The sequence below is a fragment of the Oryctolagus cuniculus genome, chromosome 9, assembly GCF_964237555.1.
Source record: "Oryctolagus cuniculus chromosome 9, mOryCun1.1, whole genome shotgun sequence".
NCBI lineage: Eukaryota > Metazoa > Chordata > Mammalia > Lagomorpha > Leporidae > Oryctolagus > Oryctolagus cuniculus.
Genome location: NC_091440.1, coordinates 54,367,137 through 54,373,039, shown reverse-complemented (window position 1 = coordinate 54,373,039; position 5,903 = coordinate 54,367,137). Strand labels below are relative to the sequence as shown.

The 5,903-nt window shown below is 41.6% G+C and overlaps 1 non-coding gene across 1 annotated transcript; it reads right to left on the bottom strand.

The window, feature by feature from the left end:
* Positions 1-5,540: 5,540 nt before the first annotated feature.
* LOC127492231 (small nucleolar RNA SNORD2) lies at positions 5,541-5,609 on the bottom strand. Its single transcript, XR_007921390.1, has one exon. It is a non-coding gene; the product is annotated as a small nucleolar RNA SNORD2 (small nucleolar RNA).
* Between the last annotated feature and the right edge of the window lie 294 nt (positions 5,610-5,903).

Sequence of the window (5,903 nt, the reverse complement as noted above, 5' to 3'; positions counted from 1 at the left end):
TGTATATTTTCCTGTTCTCTGTCCTCTAAGTCCGATATTCTCTCTCTGCTTCACTCATTCTGTTTTTAAGGCTCTCTAATGTGTATGTCATTTGATGTATTGAATTCTTCATTTCATTATGATTTCTCCTCACTATCACAGTTTCATGTTCTACTAGTTGCTTCATTTCATTTTTATTTCTCCTTAATATTTCATTTTCGCAAGAGAGATTTTCTATCCTGTCCATTAAGGATTTCTGTAGTTCAAGAATTTGTTTTTGAGAACTTCTTAATGTTCTTATTAATTTTTTGAGATTTGCTTCTTGCATTTCTTTTATCTGCTCATCTTCATAATCTTGAATTGGGGTGTCTTTTTCATTTGGGGGCATCATACTGTCTTCCTTGTTCTTGTTACCTCAGTTTCTGCATTTGTTGTTTGGCATTGTGGAGATATTCTTTGGTTTCTTCAGTGTGGTGTTTTTTCTCATTATACTATGACCCTAGTTTAAGTGGACTGTCTACTTTTGATGGATCCTTAGAGGCTGTGATTGGTGTGGCCAGAGAGCTCTGTTTGGTTCTTCAGGGTTAAGGGTGTGCCAAAGGTGACTCACCAAGGTTGTTCTCTCTCTCACCCTCTCTCTCTCTCTTTTTTTTCACTCAGAAGGGAAGTAATTCCACACAGCTGAGTGGAATTGAGGGTAGTTGATGTATGAAATCTGGCCCCTGTGGGTATTAGTCTGCTCTACCCCAAGGACCACACAAAGGCCTATGCAGCCCTCATTGTGGTCTCAAATTTCTCTGTAGTCTCTCACCAGGTTGCCAAGGTTACCATTTTTTTTCTCTCCTCCAGTCACCCTGGTGAACTTTCCCCAGCTGGGCTTCAAGCCTCCTTCCCTCTACTCTCTTTCTGCCTTTCCCCGCTGATGACTCGGGTTACAGAGGTTTTTACCTCATCTCCCCTTCCAGCGCTGGCACACAGAACTCTACAGCTCGGCTTCCATGCCTCGGCTTCCCTGCTGTGGGCGTCCTTGCTCTCCCGTAGGTCCTCTGTGTCTCATCCATTAGATCCAGAAGAGTTTCCTCTGTAATTTTTTCCCAAGCCTTTTCCTGAGACTACAGTAACTCCACTTTTATTAAACTATCTTTTCCCAGACTATCAGTGCATGCCCTCACTGTTCCGCCATCTGGGCTCTGCCCCTCATAGTATTTTTTATAACTGATCTTTGGAACGGACGCCATTAGGATTTGCCCTGAGCTGCTTACCTTCAAAGCAAAACCTGGTGTGATTTTTAAATGTTTATTTATTTATTTGAAAGAGTTAATCAGAGAAAGAGAAGGTGAGGCAGAGATAGAGACATCTTCCATCTACTAGTTCACTCCCCAGATGGCTGCAACAGCTGGAGCTGCACTGATCTGAAGCCAGGATCCAGGAGCTTCCTCTGGGTCTCCCACATGTGTGCAGGGGTCCAAGGACTTGGGCCATCTTCTGCTGCTTTCCCAGGCCACAGCAGAGAGCTAGATCAGAAGTGGTGCAGCTGGGACTTGAACCAGTGTCCATATGGGTTGAAGGCACTGCAGGTGGTGGGTTTTACCTGCTATCCCACAGCACTGGCCCATGGAATGATCTTTTATGCATTTTTCATATCCCCAAGAAAACATGAGCAATTTAATGGAAATGGAATTAAAATGTAAATTTATTGGGGCCTGTGCTGTGGCTTAGTAGGCTAAGCCTCTGCCTGAGATTCCAGCGAATCCCTTATGTTTGTCCTGGCTGCTCCTCTTCCAATCCAACTGTTTGCTATGGCCTGGGGAAGCAGCATGTGCTTGGGCCCAAGTGCTTGGGTCCCTGCACCTGTATAGGTGACCCTAAGGAAGCTCCTGGCTCCTGGCTTTGGATTCACCATTTGGCGAGTGCATCAGCAGAATGAAAACTTTTTTTTTTCCCTTGTCTCTCCTTCACTCTGCAACTCTACCTTTCAGATAAATAAAGAAATAAAAATATAAGTTTACCATACTGAAAGAAAAAAGAGTTGAAAACCATGTAGTTTTTCAGAATGCGCATTTTCCATGAAGTTTTTGACTTATCCTCTTGTATCTTTGAGACCTTGTTTAATGCTCTAATGACTTTAATATTAGAAAACTACCCCACTCCCGGTGAATTTCTTCCGATATTGTAACTCAGTAGTTCTCAACCAAGGAGTAAATTTGCTTCCTGTGGACTTCGGCAATGACTAGAGACATTTTTGGTCATCATAACTAGATGGAAGGTACCACTAACATCTAATGTGTCAAGAATAGGCTACTAATATTTCTACAGTGAACAGGAACAATCCTTAGCAAAAATGAATTTACAGCCCAAAATGTCAATAACACCAAGTCTGAGAAACTGCACAATCTAACTCATTAATGTGAGGTGTTTTTCTGACCTTGGTTTTTCCTGGACATCTCTGCAATCATACATGCATTTGTTTCTATGGCAGCCAAATAGTTTTCTTCCATTTCACTTATCTCTTTCTATCCTCACCAACGACATAGTCTTGAACCTAGAAGCATACTGAAGCTAAGAATTTATGTGTGCTCAATTTTGAAAGGAGGAAGGCACATAGTTAGAAATTCTAGTGTTGTGAAGCCTGGGGCAGAGTTGTGTTTGATGAGTGGAGATTGGAGGGAACGAAGATCACCTACTTATGTTCCTTATCCTGAGATTATCATGCAGTTGCAGTGTAGCTCAAAGAGAGTGAATTAACAGTTATGATTACCCTGCCTTGTAATAGTAGCCACTCTTGATACGAGAGAAAAATATATAGAGTAATGGCAAGTTGGAAAGCTTAGCAAGTTTAACTACCTCCCATTTATGACAACAAAAACTTTTTAGAAAATTTAATTTACCCTTTGTGAAATGATAATTTATTTAGGCGATTAACACCAATTCTACATGCAGAAAAGGTTATTCCAATAACTATTGTACCTACAAATTAAAAATGACCAGCCCACCAAAGAAAGACACTTTGTCCTCATTTAAATCTGTGAACATGTGTGTGTCCTCTTTGATAGTGTATAGTATTGCTTTTTGCTTTCAGCCTTTTCTCAATTCATGGCTAAAGGTAATCATGAAATAATTTACTGGCTCTTGATGTTGGGTGACCTAAAGACCACCTAATCAAGCCTTCTTGGTGAATGACTTTATTCTAAATGATTTTTGATGGATGTAGAACAAGCCTTATTGGAAATTTCCAAGGATAGGAGCTCACTCAAGATTAAATGAATTTTGGGATTAGAAAAAAGATGAATAGGCAATTTGTCTAACCACTGTCAAATTATTAAATCCACTCTAGTGTCTTTGATACCAACTTCAGTCATCCCTTAATTCAAGAAATATTATTTGAATGTGCCTATATTAATTTCTTTGTGCATACTTTGACCATTATTTGAAGAGAGAGTCCATAATGTTATCCTGTTTCAAATATCAAGTGTTAGATTCTGGGAATTTAATAGTACAGTCAAGTAAGAAAGATTTTCTGTCCTAGAATAAATTACAGAAGCACAAATTATAAATATGAAACTACAGGTGAATTAATGTGATATAAAGAAGTATAAACAACTGATATTTTAAGAAAAGAGTCCTTGAGAAAGTAGTTTTTGAGAATTAAAAATCGGAAAGTCAGCCCTTTCCATTGTATTCCCTCCTAGCAACTGGGAATTCTGCCTTATGTCAAACTGGTATATCTTTTTTTTTGTTTGTTTTGTTTTGTTTTGTTTTGTTTTTTTTTTTTTTTTTTTTTTTTTTTTTGACAGGCAGAGTGGACAGTGAGAGAGAGAGACAGAGAGAAAGGTCTTCCTTTGCCGTTGGTTCACCCTCCAATGGCCGCTGCGGCCGGCGCGCTGCGGCCGGCGCACCGCTCTGATCCGATGGCAGGAGCCAGGAGCCAGGTGCTTTTCCTGGTCTCCCATGGGGTGCAGGGCCCAAGCACCTGAGCCATCCTCCACTGCACTCCCTGGCCACAGCAGAGGGCTGGCCTGGAAGAGGGGCAACCGGGACAGAATCCGGCGCCCCGACCGGGACTAGAACCCGGTGTGCCGGCGCCGCAAGGCGGAGGATTAGCCTAGTGAGCCGCGGCGCCGGCAAACTGGTATATCTTAAAAGCTTAAATCTGCTTATTAAATATATCTCTGGGAGTAGGTAGTTAGCCTGTGGTTAAGCTACACACTTTTCCACACCTGAGGTTATGTATGTATATTTAAAAAATGTTTATGGGCTGGCGCCATGGCTCAATTGGCTAATCCTCCGCCTGTGGCGCCAGCACCCCGGGTTCTAGTCCCTGTCAGGGTGCTGGATTCTGTCCCAGTTGCTCCTCTTCCTGTCCAGCTCTCTGCTGTGGCCCAGGAGTGCAGTGGAGGATGGTCCAGGTGTTGGGCCCTGCACCCTTATGGGAGACCAGGAGAGGCACCTGGCTCCTGGCTTCAGATCAGTGCCAGCTGGAGCGGCCATTGGGGGGTGAACCAATGGAAAAGGAAGACCTTTTGACCTTTCTCTCTGTCTCTCTCTCTCTCTCTCACTATCCACTCTGTCAAAAAAATTGTTTATGTGTTTATTTGCAAGGCAGAGAGAGAGAGAGAGGGAGAGAGAGAGAATTTATCATCACTGGTTTATCCCCCAAATGCTCACAACAGTCAAGTCTGGGCCAGGCCAAAGCCAGAAGCCAAGAGCACCATCCTAATCTTCCAAGTGGGAGACTCAAGAATACGAGCCATCATATGTGCCTTCCTAGGTATCTTAGCAGGCAGCTAGATCAGAAACGGAATCGCCAGGACTTGAACCAGGCTCTCCAGTGTGGAATGCAGGTATTCCCAGCAGTGGCTTTATCCATTTTGCTACAACACCCATCCTGAATTTCTGGATTTGAAGACTGTATCAGACTTCTGACTCCAGCTTGATGCTAATGAAAATCCTGGCAGGCAGTGATGGTTACTCATTTAACTGTACTCCCGCCACCATGTTGGAGACCTGGGTTGAGTCTCAATCTCTCATGTTGGCCCCAACCCAGCCTTTTGTGAGCTTTGTGGGAGTGAAATAATGGATGGCAGCTCTTTCTCTCTCTCATAAATAAAATTTATACAAATAGCATCCACTTTATGCATACCTTCAACCTCAATCATTAAGCTAACAACTTCATGTAAAATTATTTAGTTCCATCTTCATAATGACCCTATTTTCTTCCTTTAAAATGAAATTCAGATGTGTTACATGGCTCTTCACACTGGCATTGCTTATGAATCAGCAAGCCATAAATGAAACACCATCCTCTAAGACCACAATGTTTGAAAGAAGCTGTAATGTTTACTTGTAGCCTATCCCTGTCCAGGCCAGATTAAACTCCCCTAGTTCTCTTTCACCATTGTTCGTTACACTGTTTTTCTTCTTTTCTTCTTCTTTCTCCTCCTCCTCTTCCTCTTCCTGTTCCTCTTCCCTTCCTCTTCCTGTTCCTCCTCCTCCTCTTATTTCTTATCCTCTTCCTCTTCTTCTTCTCATCCTTGCCCTTCTCTTTCTTCCTATACTTCTTTAAGTGATTAGCAATTAGTATTGGCTTCATTCCAGGTCAGTCCTGAAATGTAATTGCCATAATTTCAATATACTGTTTTTTTGAACTTGTACCATCCTCCTATTTCTTCCCTCTTCTTATTTAAACACTATTTTAAGTTGATTGTAAATTTAGTAACTATCGTATAAACTGAATCACCAGTGCTCTGTTTCTAAATCTATAACATTCCTTCTAAGTCATTTTTCAGATTATGTTCATAGCATTCACATTTTAAATCACATTAAACTCCCTGTTATTTGTAATCTTAGTCTTATTTTGAATACACTGTGATACTAGGCCATGTCTCTCCCTTACTATATATTTGAAGCATTTTATAAAATAGCTA